The following is a 19,876-nucleotide window of genomic DNA, read 5'->3' as shown; positions in this document are numbered from 1 at the left end:
TCTAAGGTAAGCGGCCTGCTTCGACTAACTGCTTCCTCTCTCTCGCTTGGCAAAAAGCCACAACTTAAGTACTTGGCGTTCGCCAGACAAATTTTGTATAAATACGTTAACAGCTTTTAATTCTGGCCGGAAGTAGAAAATAAGAAGTGATAGTAAAGATTTAAAATAAAATAAACGTTAGTAAAACTTAAGATCCTTACATACTTCCCGCCAGAGTTAATTAGTTTGAAACTGAGGTCTAAAACGACCTTGTTGAAAACTTTTAGCTCTAGAATCTAACGCGAGGCCAATCTTTTACAAACATTCCTTACTAGAAACTAGAAATTAAAAAAAAAAGAAATTTGTTTTTACAATAGCAGCTCCCAGGACACGCAATTTTTTTTTCATCTGTACTGCATCTAAACAGGAGCTTTTATTCAAATCTGGTTCCTTTCAGAGATCTGGAAGGAAAACTAGTTTAATGAAATGTTACACAATGAAATGGCAAGTAACATGCATATTTATATTTCTCTTAACATTCTTATTTCATTCATGACTATTTTAATTATCTCTCCCCGTGCTCTCTGACATGTGTTGTAAAAGAACACCAAACAGGAATGTGTTTATGTATACGTGTTCAACACTTCCTCCTACAATCAAAACACTACGTGTTAAAATTCAACATACCAAGACCTCGTAACACACCCTAATTTCAACTCTAAACCCTGAGGTACTATTCTGAAAGTGGCTAACTCTTAAGTGTAGCGTCAGAGAGCCTAACTATATTCATTCAACCTTTAACACATATTCACCATGATTTGGTCTTTTTAGAGTCACACGAATAAAAAAAAAATTTTTTTAACCTTACTTTCACTTTTACCATATCACGGTATTTCTTAACATTTAAAATAACAGTTCACATTTTATATAAGAACATATTAACATGCCGTTAATTTTATGCATTTGAAAACATACATTAGTAGTACATTGTTAACTTCTATTCTTTTCAAAGCAAGTGCCAATTCTTCTACATTGAAATACTACATTTCAAAAAGTCTTTCAGACTAAAACTTCTTTCTTGCCAGAATGTTTTAAATAAAATTTATACAATAACTTTTACAATATTTAAGTATTTACACATCGCTATTATACATCAACTTTAGTTTTACGCGCGAGTAATTGAAAAACATAATACCAAAATCGGTAACAACTCATTTATCTCCCTTTTTGGCGATAAAGGTAGACCTCGCATGAGGTAAAACTTCTTGAACTCTGCCACTTGCAGAAGAATGAAAGATTAACTTAAGTTTGCAAAGTAACATAAAATTTTACTTATCTTTATGATATTCGGACATTCTTTTCTGAGCCCAGTCCTGAAGATAGTGTAGATTCTTGTTTGATTTATCCTCCTTCTTGTACGGGCTCGCCCTTCAGTGCCTTCCTCTAGAAGCTTTCTTTTTTCTCCAGTTCGGTCACCCTTGAATACCTTCTTTTTCGCCTCTGCCTGTGGTCTTGGCCGTTTGATGGCAGCTGGTCTTGGCGGAACTGGAAAACTTCTTTCGCGTTCCTGCTTGGACCTCGTTGCTGGCCGTTCAAATTTTCCTTGTAACATTTCCTCCGCCGCTGGTGGCCCTTCCGCAGTTCGGCGACATTTGCTGCGGAGAGTCCTGTCGGATGAGTAGATCTTCCGTTTTAGAGCCGGGTTATAGTTGCCGTCATTTCTTCTGGCGCTCTTTGCATACGTCGTCCTTCTCCCTTCTTCATTCTGGGGGTGTTCGTGAGCTCTCTTTTCTGGACGGTGGAACGGCTTCTTTTTCTTGTTACCTTCAATTTTCCCGCGGGGAAACTTTCTTTTCACTTGCTCCTGCCTCTTAATGGCTTGCCCTTGTACTTGTCGTTGTTCCACCTCTGCAGCTTGAGCCTGCCGTGTCTGCCGTGCCGGATCCTGCAAAAGATCTGTAAATATTTGCATTTTATTACGATCATAGTAGGGTTTGATTTGATCAATGTTTGCTGAGCAGGTTTCACCATTCCTGGCTTTTAACACTACTACAGCGTGAGTTATTTTTTCTATGACATATGGTCCTTCAAATCGTGGAAAAAATTTGGCAGTTTTATCTTCTGGTGCTGAAGAAAGTGAATGCCTTATTTTTAATACTTCATCCCCTACTTTATAAGTTACTCCCCGTCGTTTCAAGTCATAATACAGCTTTTGTTTTCTCAGTGCTACTTCAGTACTCTTTTTTGCTTCTTTAATTAGTTTTTCTATATCACCCATTTTAAATTCTGGGGCTCTTTGTTGCACATAAAATAACTTATCTAACGGCGTTATAATCTTTCTGCCTAAAAATAACTCAGCAGGAGTTTTGCCCGTTGTATCATGTTTTGCGGTCCTAAGGGCGAAAGCAAATTCATTTACATAGTTATCCCAGCTTTTATGAAAATTTTTAACATAACTACGGATAATTTTCACTATATTTCTATTGACCCGTTCCGCTATATTTGATTGCGGCCGATACGGGACCATTTTTAAATGACGTATGCCCAGTTTTTGGCACATGTCTTCAAATACATTACTTACAAATTGAGGACCATTATCCGATATAACTTTTAGGGGCGCCCCGTATTTTAAAATATATTTATTTAAAATAGAATCAGTAACTAATTTCGCGGAGGCTCGTTTTAAGGGAACAATTTCGGTCCACTTACTAAAATGGTCAACCATAACAAGGAGATAGCGACTTTTATTTAACTGACTTTTTGGGAAATGGCCCAATAAAACGATGCCAATTATTTCATTTGGAAATTCGGATTTAATACTATTTAGAAACCCGGTCGGGCGGAAATTAATATAATTAACTGCTTGACATGTTGGGCAGGACTGGACATACGCCCTTGTTAACTTTTGCAGTTCAGGTAAATAGACTGCCTCGCGTACGCGTTGGATAGTTTTTCGAATACCAGCATGAGAAGCTAAAGGGCTATCATGGAGCTCCTGCAGGATATCTAATCTAAGACTAGCTGGGATAACAGGTGGAAATTCGTTGTTGGAATTCGTAGTTTTTGTATAAAATAATAGACCATCTATTAGTTCGTAAAGGGCCGCCCTATTTCTTATCGCCACAATATCTTGGTGGCTAAAATTTTCAGGATCCTATTTATTTTATTATCTCATCTATTTTAATTCTGGATAGGGCATCTGCTACGATATTTTCCTTTCCGGGGGTATGCTTGATTACCAGATTATATTCTTGTAGCTTGAGTGCCCATCTTATTAACCTTGGGGATAAGTTTTTCCCTGAGTACAATCTAGTTACCGCCGCATGATCAGAGTACACTGTTATTGGCGCCTTTCCAAAATAGACTCGGAACTTTTGCACTGCTAACAGAACTGCAAGTGCCTCTCTCTCGGTCGCGGAATAGTTTCTTTGTGTTTGATTTAAAGTTCGGGTAAAAAATGCCACGGGCTGCTCATTTTGCGAAAGTACCGTTCCTACCGCATAATCCGAAGCATCCGCTGAAATTTCTAAATTCTCATCCTTTTCAGGAAATTTCAACACAGGGGCTTGCGTTAATGCTTGTTTTAATTTTTCGAAAGCACTATTGGCTTCGGCCGTCCACGAGAATCTTGCCTTTTTCCTTTTTAATTTTAACAATGGTTCAGCAATAGCTGCAAAATCTTTTATAAAGGACCTATAATATGAACAAAGTCCTAGAAAAGAAGAGAGCTTCTTCGCTGTGTTTGGAGTCGGATACTTTTGTACAGCGATTATTTTTGATTCGTCTGTCTCGATTCCTTTCTGAGATATTTTGTAACCTAAATATTTTAATTCAGGGGCTGCAAATTTGCACTTTTCGACATTAACTTTTAGACCGGCCTCATTTAGTAAAGAAAACACCTGTCTTAAATCCTGTACATGTTGGTCGAGATTATCACTCGTAATAATGATATCGTCTAAGTAGATAAATGTGGGCTTTCCAAGAACAGGCCTTAACACAATGTCCATACATCGCTGAAATGTTGCCGGTGCCCCTGAAAGGCCAAACGGCATACGCAGAAATGCATAAGTGCCAGACTTGGTTATAAAAGCACTCTTAGGCACGTCCTCAGGCCTAACCCCTATTTGAAAATAACCAGTCGTTAAGTCTAAAGTCGTCATATATTTGGTGGATGTTATGTTCCTTAGAATTTCTTCAATAATAGGTAACGGATATACCGGATATTTAGTTATGGAGTTTAATTTACGGTAGTCAATTGCGAATGTCCACCTTTTTGGATGTGTCAAAGGATAGTCATTATTTTTCTTATATAAAACCACCGGGTTAGCATAACTACTTGAGATGGCCGTTATGATATTTTTACGTAGCATATCGGTGATATGCCATTCTATAATTTTTTGTTTATTCTTATCATACCGGTATGGTTTGTGGCGAACTGGCATTGAATCTCCGGTGTCAATACTATGGTTAGTAACCTGAGTAAATCCTGGAATATCACTAAATAACGAAGCAAATTCACTTACCACTTGTCGGATTCTTCGTTGCTCTTCATTAGGCAGGTGGTCAAGATTTAACTTCCGCGGTTCAGCCTTTTCTCCACGAACTGGTTTCATCGTCAGCTTAAGGGACGCTTCATTAAAATCCAGCGTTGCTTGTGCCTCTGAAAGAAAATCTATTCCTAAAATAATATGTGCTTGCAGATTCTTTACTATGAAAAACATAACCTTTACTTGTTCGGCCTTGATACGGACATACAGTGGTAATTTACCTATACACTTACATGTTTCTCCTTGCGCAGCTAACACTGTCGTATTATCCGAATTATATATGCGGTATTTCCGAAAATACTTCCTAAAAAAATCTTCTGCCACACAGGAACACTGCGCGCCTGTATCCAGGATTGCGGTGGCTGGGATATTATTCACCAACATTTCAATCTTCGGAAGAGTCAAATTTTTCACCATTACTGTATTTAACTTGAAGGAAGAGGGGTTTTCGTGGCCTTCGGATTTCCGCACCCTCCCGTCAGCAGAAATCCGTTTTAGTTTAAATTATTTTTCATTTCCGTGCTTTCCTTCTTTTTCCACTGGCCTTGAGACTTTTTTCCTGGATTGCTATTGAACTGTGGACGTTCGCCGGCTGTTTTTGAATGCTCGGGTTTCCTTGCCCACTGATTCGCTTTGCTTCCGTAGCCGTGTGCTTGAGTTTGCTGTAGTCTTGGCGCACCAAATTGGTTTCGCTGTTGATATTGGCGTCTTCTTTCAATGTCCGCCGTTCTTCTACTTTCAAACTGGATTGCTAGCTCAAATAACTTTTCCAGTGTAGTCGGATTTCTTAATTCAATAAAGTCTTGCACTTGGGGCAGTAACCTCGGCAAAATCACTTGAATTATTTCAGGATCCGGACGGTTTCCATACAAGAGTTTGAAGACATGAATTTTTCTTAAAATAAAGCTTGAGAGATTTTCGATTCTTTGCTGATATATACTGAGAGTTCCGTTTCTAATTTCGCACGATCCCTTACAACAGGGAAGGCTTTTAGTAGGGCAGTCTTGAAATTTTCGCAAGTATAAGTGGGACTTCCTGCTTGACCCAAGAGACTTCTGCCTATACATTTGAACCAATTAAGCGCTTGGCCCCTCAAAGCGCTGGTAGCTAAGGTAACTTTTTGAAATTCGTGCACGGGGTAGAGCATGAAGTGGTCATCCAATTTTTCCAAAAAACTGGTTACCGGTGAGTTTCCATTAAATGTTGCTTCTGGTTCCATCGAAGCGCGCATGGTCTGGACGATGTAACCAAATCCTTCCAGGGAGGCAGCTGGCATTTCTGGATTCTGAGCCGCTTCTGCAGGCAGCACAGGTTCTTCTTGAAACTCGGCCATGGTTATTCTTCTTCGTCGGGCGCCACTATCAGGTTCAATGTTCCGTCTTACTTTCTTCGGGAACATGCAAGGACCTGACTCGGAACAGAGAGCTTACTAAAGCTATGTTCAATAACTGTATGAAGTAGACAGGATACACAAGAAGGGTATACGAAACCCTTTATTCTTCTCTATTTACAATAATTTCCGTACTTCGGAATACAAAGACCCACTACTCGTGGTCTAAACGTAAGAATATAAAAATATAACTAAACTCTAATTTAACTTTATAATAATAAACGTGGAAGATTGGCCTTATATTAACAGGAAGCCGTATGTAGTACAGAGAACTGCTAACACTACAATACGTTTAAAGTTATCAAGAGGATTAAACCTCTGGCCTGAAAGGCAACCAGGAACTGAGTAAAACTTCTAAGGTAAGCGGCCTGCTTCGACTAACTGCTTCCTCTCTCTCGCTTGGCAAAAAGCCACAACTTAAGTACTTGGCGTTCGCCAGACAAATTTTGCATAAATACGTTAACGCTTTTAATTCTGGCCGGAAGTAGAAAATAAGAAGTGATAGTAAAGATTTAAAATAAAATAAACGTTAGTAAAACTTAAGATCCTTACACTGTAATTAGGGGGAAATTTCTCCCCCCTTATAAGTTATTTCTCCCGCTTTCCTAGAGTGCCTTCGTTGTATAGTGGTTCTGCCCGCTGGGCCAGTAATTCAGAGGTCCGTGGTTCGACTCCCGGCGAAGGCGGTTGCTAATTTTTCATCTCTCCGTCATTCCAAAAAAATCCTAATGTCTCTACAGTGGCGTCCGAACTAAAAGGGTGTTGGAAGAGATATATCCACACTCAGAATTTAGCGATTGAGTCCCCCTTTAAAAAAAAGTCGCTCTTTAAAAAGGGAGGTAATATAAGATTATTTCTCCAGCTTTCCTAGTGTGCCGTTGTGGTGTAGTGGATCTGCACTCTGGGTCGGTATTTCAGAGGTCCGTGGTTCGATTCTCGGCGAAGGCAGTTGCTAATTTTTCATCTTTCCTGCTTCCAAAAAATACCTAATATCTCTACACCCTAATTAAAAAAAATTCGTTTCCATAATAATAATAAAAAAAAATCCAGTTTCAACTGTATTTATAGTAGGGTTTGTTATCTCTAAGTAATTTATACATTTTTTATAAAAAAATATATGTTATTTGGAATTAACAAATATTCTAGAAAATACTAATCCATTGAAAAAAATCTTTTCATGATTAAATAATTTTTAAAAACGTCAGAAAAAATAGCAGTTAAAATTAATAACAAAATAACAAGAATGAATTATCAATCATATCAATATTTTTAGTGTACAGCATTTAGAAACAACTTAGTAAAATACATATGAAAATTAAATAATGTGCAAGTTTCAGATGTGCAAAGTCAAAAAACTAAAACTGGTAAATTTGAGAACAAATATCCTCAGAGTGTTTGACAGCCGAAGTTCCCTGGACAATGCAGTATGAATGTCCTGAGGATGTGAAATTGGTGAAGTCCTCAGGACATCTGAGAATCAACATCCTCAGGACATCCTCTCATATTCCGGGACATAGCGACTTAAATAAGACATCCTCAGGATGTTAAATTACGATGTCCTCAGGACATCTGAGAATCAACATACTCAGGACATCCTAAGTATGTCCCGGGATATTCCGACTTAAATAGGACATCCTGAGGATGTTTTGTGCTATGGAGGTTTAGATGCTAAAAGTAAATGCTCAAAAGAAACGAATTCAAATCTAAGTATTAAACAGTAGATAAAATCATGCTTTAGAGCGAAAGCCTGCATGTCTAAAGATGAATGAGGGGGGAATTTAGAATGAATGTATTTTGTAGGGTTCTCCACCTTGAATTTTAAGAATGTTAAACATAGCTCATCGAGTTTCAGTATATTGGATTAAGGTGTGTCATATTTGGTCGTTTGTATGCTAACAAATCATTGTGGTTAGGGGAAGTGTTGTAATACAAAAACACGAAGATTCCCGTTTGACACCACACATGGTGGAGAACCAGGATAAATTCATGTTTGAATATTTGAATGAATGTGAATGTAAGCAGTTAAATAAGGAAAAGAAAAGGATCGAAAACGAAAATGTAGAAAAGGAAGAGAAAAAGATTGAGTGATGAAGACCAAATTTCAGAAAGGATCCTGTAAGAAGATATGGTAATTTAACATCTACAGAAATGATTATAATTGTTTTAGGAAACAGTTTGTTTTATGTAAATGGAGCTCTTGAGTTTTAGGTCAGAATATGGAAACTTTTCAACAGGTCGTTTCTAGGACCTGCTTCCAAGTTTACCAAATTCTGGCAGCGGCAAATGTAGGGTTTATATTTATTTTAACTAACATTTATTTTAAGCTATCTTTCCTGTCAAGCCTTTACTTTCCCCTAGAATTGCCGATGCCAGAGTATGTAAATCGTAGTAGAACGCGCAGAGTATTCAAATTTTAGCAGAAGTAAATTGAGTTTAAATAGAAGGGAAACGAGACTGTGTTTCTTGAATCGCGAGCGTGAAGGTTGCTAGGTAGAAATTTTAAGAACCGCGCGTTTCGGCCTGTGTGCCTATTTCGGCAGTTCGTTGAATCTTTCAACTTCTTAATCAGTATGTTTGCTGAATCTCAGCTGTATCTTAGAACGCGGTTAAGTTAGTTACGATTATAGAGCCTCGTAGGTAGTGATTTCGTTATTTATTCATCCTGTCATTTATTTTTAGTTGTACTTTTCTATTTTGTTAAACCGCAGGGTCGGCGTGGTGGAAAAAAAAAAAAAGTGGAATAAAAAAGGATTTAAACCCTTCTTACGAGTTTGTGTAATTTACAGTTCAAAGCAGTCACTACCACTGTTGCTGAGAAGTTGGGGCCTCGCAACATTATAAGTTATATACCTCATGGACGTCAGTGGTGAAACGGCGAATCAGTAATTCAGAGACATGTTTGCCGTATAAAGTGAGAAAAACCTTATAAAACTTAGTTTAGTATCTCGCAGTATTTTTAATTGTATCATACTGGCACCAGGCAGATAATATTCGTATACATTATGTCCCATTTCAACGCTTCCCGTTACAGGCTTTCTGGAAAAAAACAATAACAATCGTGTCACTTCAGATTTTTTTCCCTTCTGTACGTGTTCGTAATGAAAACATAAGAAATCATGCCATTTTAGCCTTTCTTTCACATAACAAAAGAATTCTTTGGTTTCGTTAACAAATAATTATTAAAAAAAATTAAAAGTGCATTGAGTGTTTACCATACTGAGTTTGCAGATTCCATATTAAATCTGGTCTACTTATTAGCCATAGAATGTTTGTTAGCGAGAAGAACCTTCTAATAGCTTGTTTTAAAAGCACAAATTCAAAATTAAATTCAAATATTTGAAGTAGCTTCGAGACAAATTATAGGAGAAACAGGAAAAACCGAAAAAGAAGGACATTTTTAGGTGAACGAAGAAAACTTATTTCACTTGGCAAAAAAAGGAATATAGTCTCTATTTGAATACCATACAGTAACTGCTCATAAAAATTCCATTTCTATAGATATGGCTCAGCAACTCTATCACAATGAAACGCGTGTTTTTAAAGATTTAATTATTAAAATAATGAACCTATTTCAGTATAAACTATAATTTCAGTATAAGTATATTTCAGTATAAGCCTCATCATATGACTTTCACAAGTCTTATATTATAAAACTAGATTGTATTAATTATCACCAGCAACATTCTTTGAACACGAAGTTTAAGGGATTAAGCGTCGTTGAGACATCATTGCATACATATATCACAGTTATGTGACCACCGCTTACATTTTCGGATTTAACTTTCATATTGAATGGAAAGTCTGAATAGGAACTATTCTCAATATATTGAGAAAATCTGAAATGGGACGACTTAAAAAAAGTTTCATCTGGGAATTCCTGAGATGAGGCATGACATTTTTCTATTATTAGACAGTCGCAAGTATTAGCCTTCTCTAACACGTCTACGCTGAATTTATTTATATTTTTCGAGCTTGCTCATTGATTTATGTATTTTTGATTTTAAATATGTATACATAGCTAATTTTAACAGAGTCCCTAAGATGCTTATTATTCAATAAATCTTTTAGGACTTTAAAAACCTGCGTATCCATGCTTGTAAAAATTTATATATTACGTAATGATGCATACAACTCAACAGAATGAGCAGTGATTTGCTATTAATACGATTTAATAATCTTTTATATTTCCATCTTTATCTTCCCAACATAGATTAGCTGAAGTGCTACGAATGTTTTAAATTTCACAATTTTGAAAGTTACTTCACGACTAACTTTGTATTCGAAAAGTCCATTTCAACAACAAACAAGCTGGTCACTTCTTTTCGATTTGCTTTTGTTCTGCTTCACAACAATCCTCTTATAGTTCGCATTAAGATGCCAAAAAATTACGAGTTTTATGCAAACGGGGTGGGGAGAAATTTTATTAAACTGTTTAAAACATTACACGTAAATTTTGGTAACTGCCATAAAAACACACTTTAAAACTTCCTTTGTAGTAATTGTCTGATTATAAACTACCGTACAATAGCTGCCGCTTGGTGTGATCTCGTTTGTCCGCAGCTATTTTGATTAAACGATGAGAAAATGTGCAATCTAAAATCGCAATGAAATTAAAATTAATTCAATACAAATATAAATTAGAAAATAAATAAATAGGTGTCTCGCAACATTTGAAATAGAAAAAGGAAGAAATTAGTTTATAAACAGTGCACTAGGTGTTTAATGCAGAAACCCAAGTAACATGACAACGTCGTAACGACGTTGCAAACTGGTCCGAGAGGTTGCAAAGTGGTCGTGGTAACTTTAACGACGTCTTTACTACGTTGCGAAGACGCAAAATATTTGCAGTTGCATCTTGGCAATTTGTCGACGTCGCTGAAACGTCATGATATGACCGCTTTTAGACGTGGTGGTTTTAGCATCTTTTTCATAGTTCATCAGCGTTACTTTCAGAATGAAAAGAGACTAAATCTGCTCTTTCAAGAATCTGCCGCATAAGATTTATTTTACAATGTTTCATTACTTTATTTCATCTAAATATATTAATCTAAGAAAGATTCACATAATGAAATATAAATTAAATATGAATACTTTTGAATTCACATAATGAATTTAATTAGTACTAAAAATACGTGCTAAATTATTGTTAATATTTTGTTAAAATAATTAATACTTAAATATTTTTTTATAAATATGATAGCAAAATATTTAAAAATGAAATTAATCTATGAAGTAAGTTATTAAGTTATGCATTTTACATATTTTAAAAAATCATATTTCCGAAATCAATGCAAATCACATGTTAGCAATTATGTTACTGCTGAAATATGACTTTATTTATTATTTTTGAAGTATGGACAAATTTATTCGAATTAATATGGTGACATAATATGAAACATTTTACCGCATATAGTGCAAAGTACAGTTTTCGCGAAGATATGATTGCGTGAAGATGTATTCACGGATAAAAATTGGGCGATTTTAAGAATTCCGAGAAAACGTCCAATGTTAAAAGACGATGCTTATCCATGCATAGACTTTATAATTTACCGAGCTATTGCGAAGAGCAATGTTGCCGGTTCCAGAATTAAAGCCCAAGGGCAATTGACAAAGAAATCCGGACGTGGAGAAAATCTCAGATGAGAAAACGGGACAAAGGGGAAGAAGAGAGTACCAAAAGGAGCAAGACAATCCAATCGGACAAGTTCGCAAAACGTGACGAGTGATCATAGCTTTCAAGGAGGACCAAAGACAATGCAAATCAATGACAACAATATGAGAAGATACACTACATCAATAGTTCCAATGACAAATTCAAATACAACTAAACAACCTCAATCAATAGTGCTAAATGCAACACAATACAATACAACTATACAACACAATTTTAATACAACTATTCAACGCAATACACTACATCAACTCAACAACAACCTAAGCAACCTATTTACAACACTACTATATCATCACAATGCGAAAAATCTCACAGCATTAGTTTTATCAATCTCCAAGAAGATTCAAGCTACAGAAGAACTTCAATCAAAATCAGATGCATTGGAAGTATAAACAGCTACAAATTGAGGAGCTAAGTGAAAAAGTTGTCGTCTCCTCCCATGAAAATGTGAGCTGCAAGTGGTCTGACTCTTCTATCTTCGAAGAAAATTTCATAATTAAAGACTTGGGAGTAATTAACAAAGTCACATTGCACAGCTTTGTTCAAGAATTTTTCATTAGATCTTCTGATGTAATCTGGAATCGTCTCAACGGCTGTCCAATATATATGACGGAAACGAATATCTGAGCTCGAGGCTTGCGCGCTTTGCCTAGCTGCCAAATTCAAACACATTAGTTATCTGCGCGATAAATTTCAGACTCCATCTTATTTTCAGGAATGTTTTCTTAACGGTTTTGCAATTCACAGTCGGAATTAAATACTGGAGAGCTTCAATACAGAAAGAGAACGACATACAAAAATATAATGATAGCAGTTTGTTTTGAATTGAGAAGAAATCTTCGTGGTAATGATGAATTTCTGCTTATTTTGTTTGTGAATATCTGCTTGCAACGTGCTAAGGTCGTCTACACAGTTAAATAGTGCTCTGTTTTGATGTTTTATGACTTTCCGGTGATTAAAATTATATTGTGGTTTCTCAATCTTCAGTGGCTCCAGCGGTGCAATATTTGGATACACGGATTCTCTTATAACGTCCTAAGTGCTATAGAGTATATCATTCATATTAATTGATTATTGTGTTCATGATACAGGTTGGTGCTCAGACTTTACGCATATAATCTTATATAAGGAAACATTAGCATTACTATGAAATATTGTAATCTATAATTATGCCATACTTAATTGTGTAGTATCGAAAAACACTAAATATTTGTTTAATTGATTACAAATTGCAGTTTTATTACGTGTCGTTTGGTGTCTATTCTTCCAAACACTGTGTAATTTCCGTTTTTTTAATATTGCCATTATGTATGTCTATTAGATAATCTCAATAAATGAATGTTGGAAATTAGGTTTTGTTCTTTATTAAATTTACGTATATTCATTATACTTAAATAAGTATATTAAGTAAGTCATTTAAGTATAGTATATTCATAATTTAAGTATATTCTTTGCTTACATTTTATGTGCTTGAGATAAAAAAGAAATTAATAATAATTAGGTACAAAATGTTTCATCGTGTGCTATTTAACGAAGAGCTTACTTTAACGTACTTCGCTTACTTATACTATACTATATTATTTAAATTATTTCTGTAGAGTATTATAAAAAGTGCATGAAATAATCATTGTAATCTACCACTATTCTAAAATATAGAAACTAAAAATAAGTAAATACATTAACATATGATCAAAAGAAAGGGTGTTAAGAAACATCAGCATTACTAGTAAATACTGCAATCCATAATTATTGCACTTTTAATTGCTTACTATTTAAAAAACACAAAATTTTTTTTATTAATTGGAAATTTTAGCTTCCTACTGCTATTTATACTTTCAAACACTACTAGTTCATGTTTTTTTTCCTTAAATAGTGCTGTCATGTATGTTGTTTGTAAGGTTATTATTTCATTTTAGGATATGAATATGGGGAGTTATTAGATTTAGGTATATTTTTAATCACATTTATTAACTATTTTACACTTTCTTTCATTTGCATATCTTGGAGATACAGAAGTTAATGGTTATATTTTTTTACTGTGAAACGCGAATAAATTTATACTTGACTTCAGTTAAAATACTGGTTATGTTACCTTAAGAACCATTTCCCAATTTATCATGACAGGGGCAGTTTTCAATGCCTCTGAGATTTAACAGAAATAAATGTGATAATGCCGTTATCAGAAACGCTCTTTTTTTACCCACATATGTACTTTTACTTTTATTTATGTCTAATTGAGTTTTATTTACTTAAAACCTACTATTAATGTTAAATATTTATAATAACCACTTTCATAATTACTCTCACTTAAGGGAAAAAATGATGAAATCTTAAATAATCGTAACTTAGAATTTAAGTTATTTAAAAATATAGTTTAAAGTACTGAAAATAATTAAAGCTATTATTAATTATGCATATTTAGTCTAAAGAGAAAAAATTGTATTGTCTTCTGGTTTTCAGGAAATGATAAAATATTTGAACTTTAGATAAATACAAGAAATACAAAATTTTAAAAAAGAAGAAAATATATTAATTATTAAGCTTATTTTTCTGCATAAATCAATATGTAACACAAGGACATAATAACGACATTTTCAGAACTGTTGCAAAAAGGTGGAATTTGGTGAACATTTAGGCGTCTTTAAGCCGTCGTAATACGAAGCTTTCACAACCAAAATATAATCAGCGAAAGACATAATAACGACGTCTATGTGACAAAAACCTCATCTGCAAAGACTTAATAAAGACGTCTTTGCAGTACAACGGTTGCAAAACAGTGGATGTTCGCTGACATCTGAGCGCCTTAAAGACGACATATTGCAACATTTTTGCAACAACATCCGCGACGAGTTGCTTACTTGGAAATTTATTTATGAACTGTTCATAACGTTTCTGGATTTTGTTTGACCGATTATGAACTCCTAATTTTAATACTTGGATGGCATTCCTTGTTGAATAAGCCAATGTAAAATAAAAAAATCAGGGAAAAAAAAAATCTTAGGAGATGCTTTTATAGATTTTGTTTCCAGGAGCAAGGAAAGCGGGAAAAAATTCTGCAGAATTTGCTTTACTTCCGAAGAAAAGAGACCTGTGTCTAACCGCCCTCGAAATCATTCAAAATCTGTGCCAAGGTAAGGCTGCCTTTTTTAGCTTAATTTTAATGTTTGATTAAAATCGAAAACAAGCTGATTGGCGACTCAATCCCTTAATTGATATATTTCTTTGTCAATTGTAAATTTTTATAATCTATTTTGACCTAATTAGGCGATATTGTTTCAATTTCAAAAAAAAAAAAAAATTCTACAGTTTGAGAAAGTACCTTTACATTTGAATTAAAAGCGGGTAAACGTGTATGATAGTAAGATATTTAAGATTTGAACCTCCCATTCTGATCATTGATATGGCAAAAGTGTTCCTCATGTGAATTTCAACATCATTGCCGCTTAACTGCCCCATGATTGTCCAGGGAGGAGATTAAATTCTGTCTGTTGACCACCTCATTTCATTGTCTGGCCTATCTGTGAACAGCAGATAATAGCGATTTTGCTTTCGAAAATTGCTTAGTGGCAAGTGTGTGTGTCTATGGACGGAAGCACAAAGAAAAATAAGGGAACGCGTAAGGAGGATATTCAGGCAATTTAAGCTGTGCATTGATAATGATGGTGCACAGACGGACGTTTTGTACGAGTAACTGTAAGTGTTATTAAAGTTACAGTGAAATAACTGCATGTGTAAAGAGACTTTCTGGCCACTTTTCCCTATTTTGATAGTAATTGAATTGTTCATCAGAATAAGCGAAGAATTTTCATGTACAAATGGACGGGACTTCGCCGATTCGATAACATTATCCGAATGACAATATTATCCGCGATCACATCAAGCGGCTTCAACTGTGTAAGTCATATCGCCGCAGAGAATAATGAAAGAAAGCTGATAGAAACAGATTAATTGCAGAATTTTTGCAAGTGAAATTTCATAAACCAAACGGAACATTTTTTAAGCTCATTGCAATATGTTACGTTTTTTATTTTTCGTACAGTTTAACGATATTTAACTTTTAACTTGAATTTGTTATTATGTTTCAGTACATCACCAATAGATGGCGCCACGTGGCTTAATTCGAATCAAGCCTTCAAAATGTATCAAATGCTGCTATTAAACGAATAAAATATAGGTAAAAAAATAAAAATGCGCTGTTAAAATTAGATATTTGAAAACTGAAATAAGTAAACATCTGACAAGACATCTACTTTGTATAACACCATGAATAAACGTTATCATAATGTAAACTTTCAAAGCTGCATTTTTCGAAATTGTTAGGGAGAGAAAACATTAGAAAAATATTTCACTAAAACATTCATTTGGAGTTAATTACATAAAAATAAAACTAGAATAAAATGAATTTAGGGATGTTTCTATCGTGGGTTACCTAAGATAATTGCTTTAAATCGTACTCTTGAAGCTCAAATTTGAGTTTCAAAATGTATTCGGAAGTGATAATAAACTAAAGACGCAGCAGATTGACATTTCGTTTTGCTTTTGTACATAACTTGCCGCCGGTATTCACACATTTTATTTCGATATATTGGTACATTAAATAAAAAAAAAAATGAAAAAAATAGACTTTAATTATTGTAGGGAAAAGTTTTGAATAAACATTTATCTTAAATTTTATATCGTGTTCAAAAATCCGCCTAAGGGAATTTAAAGAATTTTCTTGATTCATGCTTAAACATGCACATACTTGCATGCAGTGCCTTCTTATTAGACCACAGAAAAGGAGTTTGCACTAAACCAGTGCTAGGATGAATAGAGAGAGATTTAATAAAATAAGAAACTTCAAACCCTACCTAATGCTTCAAGTAATTTACGTAAGTAAAAAAAGGAATTAGCAAATAGAAAAGTGCCTAATGCAAATGTAGTGCATTCCATCCCCCCTGAAAAAAAAAAAGAGTTTTTATATACATATATACACGGTGATGCAAAAGTCAATACACATTTGAAGGTCCCTATTTCAATGTTTTACAAACGTATGGTAACGTACAAACGCATAAATATGCATGCAACATGCAATTACGAATTCCTTTTTCTTTTCTTTTCTTTCTTTCTTTCTTTCTTTTTTTTTTTTTTTTTTGAGAAAATTTTACAACGCAAATTTTTTGGTTTCGTAACAAAATTAGCATATAAATGAGTAATCTTGAAAGAGTTTACAACGACAATCCACTATATAGCATTTTACCTTCAAACTAAATACATAGGCCACGTAGGTACGCGCGGATGATAAGTGGCATAAAAAAAATTAACGGTCAGATTTGAAAATATGACCTATTTTAGCCGAGCAGATAATTTTTTTTTATTGGCCAATTGCAAGTAGTTTAGCGTAGAGTAAATTTTAGGCAGAAGGAAAAATGGAGCTGACGTGAGAACATTATCGCGCTAAGATTTTTGATTTTAAAGTGGGATTAAATCAAGAAAAATGCGTTCAATATCTACAATTAGCATTTGGAAATAAAGATCCATCTCGTGCTACTGTATTCAGATGGTTTACTGAATTTCACAGATGTCGCAACTGTCTTCAGGATGAACACCACACAGGAAGGTCGTTGACAGCAGTGATCCCGGATAACGTGTCTTTCATACGGAAAATGTTAATGGCTGAAAATCGCTGCACCTACCAAATGATACAGAAAAGACTTTAACATTGGATCCGCCGCTATATATAAAATTATTGATGAAGAATTCCATATGAAAAAACTAGTTTGCTGTTCCCTGTAACTTAACTGAGCACAAAAAAGAGGGAGCGTATCAGAATGAGTAAAGAAACCCTTAAATTACTTAAAGATGATGGTTACCGCATTATTTCTAAAATTGTAACTGATAATGAAACATACATATCTTTTACTTTTTTCCGTCGTTCCAACATATCAAGGATGTAAAGAATGGGTCTTTGAAGATGATCTCACGCCCATAATGGTGAAAAGACAACGTGCCATGAAAAAAGTCATGCACACCGTTTTCTTCAAAAAGTACAGGTCTGATAGCTTTGAAGAAAAATCTTTTTTCTTAAAAGCTATCAAGCTGGAAGGACAGAAGACAGTCACAGCTAATTGGTACACCACTAAGTGTCTCCCAGAAATTCTTTAAGAACTGAATGTTAGAGGATTCCTACTCCACTTTCTCATTCAGCAAATGCACTTTCTCATTCAGCAAACTTGACAGTTGAGTTTCTTGAACAAAAGCGCATCAAACTGATGGAACATCTACCCTATTCACCTGATGTAGCTATGTGCGACTTTTGGCTATTTTTTCATCTAAAAAAAGAGCTTACGTGCACTTCGTTTTCATTCCAAAGATGAGATTGGTGGGGACTATAAATGAATTTTTTTCATGGATTCCAAGAAATTAATTGCTTGAAGCATTTACTCTTTGGAAAATTAGTCTCCAAAGTGCATTGGTGCTGAAGGAGACTACTTTGAACACTGCCAAAATTTCGTAAGTGCAACTTTAAGAACCTATGTGTATCCCAAAAATTTCAGAGTGTCCCTCGTATAATATTCGGACTATATATGCATATACTAAACAACAATTTTTCTTGTTCTCTTTTTTCTTTTGGGAGGGAAACACACCATATTTGCTGGTTATATTCTTTCTGTTGAATCTTGACATAAATCAAGGGATCATCAACCGTTAATTATTAATTATTGTTTAATATTGAATGATTACTATTTAATTTTTGTATTAATCTGACGTTTATTTCAAATTATTTCTTAAATTGTTTTTAATTTAGTCCTTCCTGTTAGATAGTTTATCACTCTTGGTTGATATCAATGTATGATTAATTATATGTATTTTATCTTTCTTATATGCGTATGTATATATACGAAATGCGATTGGTTTAAAATTTATTTTTAAAAAATATTTCCGAAATATACAAACTGCCGTTTTGTCTTTATATCTTTCAGTATTTTTGACCGAAAATATTGTTTTTAATTGTCATAGAATTACATTTTAAATTATAATGGGTAATTTAATAATTATTGGTTGATTTTAAAGGAACTAAATACAGCTGTTACAGACTGTGGTATATTTATTCAGAAATATATCTGCCCTTCGTAGGCCGTTTATTGTTTTTTGGATTGCAAAAATTTTCAGGTGGTGGAAGCTGACATTATAGTTGTCTGAGAAAGCGGTAGGCAAACATTTAGATAACGTGAACACTAAATCCAGAGTTTAAGGTTTCGTGGACCACTAACATAAGTAGCTTAGCGTAGAGTAGTAACACTTTCGCGGACCACTAACATAATTTTTAAATGTAAAGAACTATTTGTGAACATTCAGCATCATTTATATATTAATAATTTTAATTGCGTTTCTTTGACGGTAACACAAAATGAGTAGTAAATAATAGTAACATTTATTAAAAATAAGAGTCACATTTGTTGCTCTGGGTTTAAAATTATTTTACTGAGTTTTGGCTCTAATGATGTCATTGCTTCATACAAAGGAAGACCCTAACCACAGGGATAGTTGTTTCTTATAGATGTTAGAGTGGAGAACGCTTTTTCACAAGTAGGTTGCTGCGAATGAAGTCAAAAGTTTTAAGGCTTTTTCATTCAACAACTGATATTCGTTTTTTGCCCACCAGTGGTCGATAGTAGTTCGGTCTGAGGTTCGAATTCCGCGAAAGGGGTGGCTGCACGGGCATTTTCGTGCTTTTCTCTATGTGTAACGTGTATACGAGCCAACTTCCTTTAGAAAGCCCTCTATGAAGGCATCCCTCCCTTTAGGCAGATAGCTCTGGAGTGCTTTGCCATAATCAAATAAACCAAACCAACCAACTATTCGCTTTTTACAGAAAGCCAAAAATGACTTCTTGAAGGTGACTTGGATTGAAGTTTGAGACTATCATCCGTCAATAATTCAATTAAACTTTTCATTTAAATTTAAATTATTTATATTTCATTTCACATTTAAATTACATTACTCAATATTGAAGAAAGTAGATTTACTATGCACATATTTCCATTTTTGGAATCCTCTTTTTTTTGCGTAATAATGCATAAAAAAACTTTGAGTGACTGCAAGAGCTGTTGAAAAGACCGATTATCTGTCAGTTGACAGCTTTTCCTTTCATATATTCATTCATAATTGGCAACATTTGCAAATATTCGTCCATTAATAGTGTTTAACGTAATAATATTTTCTTCTGAAATGTGTCTATTTTACTTCGTAAAGTAAAAACGTCTAAAATTTTTCCTTGAAGTCGTTCATCTCATTTAACAAAGA

Source organism: Stegodyphus dumicola, chromosome X2 (genome assembly GCF_044657685.1).
Source record: "Stegodyphus dumicola isolate Sdum_Otavi_A_Nest chromosome X2, ASM4465768v1".
In the NCBI taxonomy this organism is placed as follows: Eukaryota; Metazoa; Arthropoda; class Arachnida; order Araneae; family Eresidae; genus Stegodyphus; species Stegodyphus dumicola.
The sequence above is the reverse complement of the archived record's forward strand: the minus strand, read 5'-3'. Positions refer to the sequence as shown.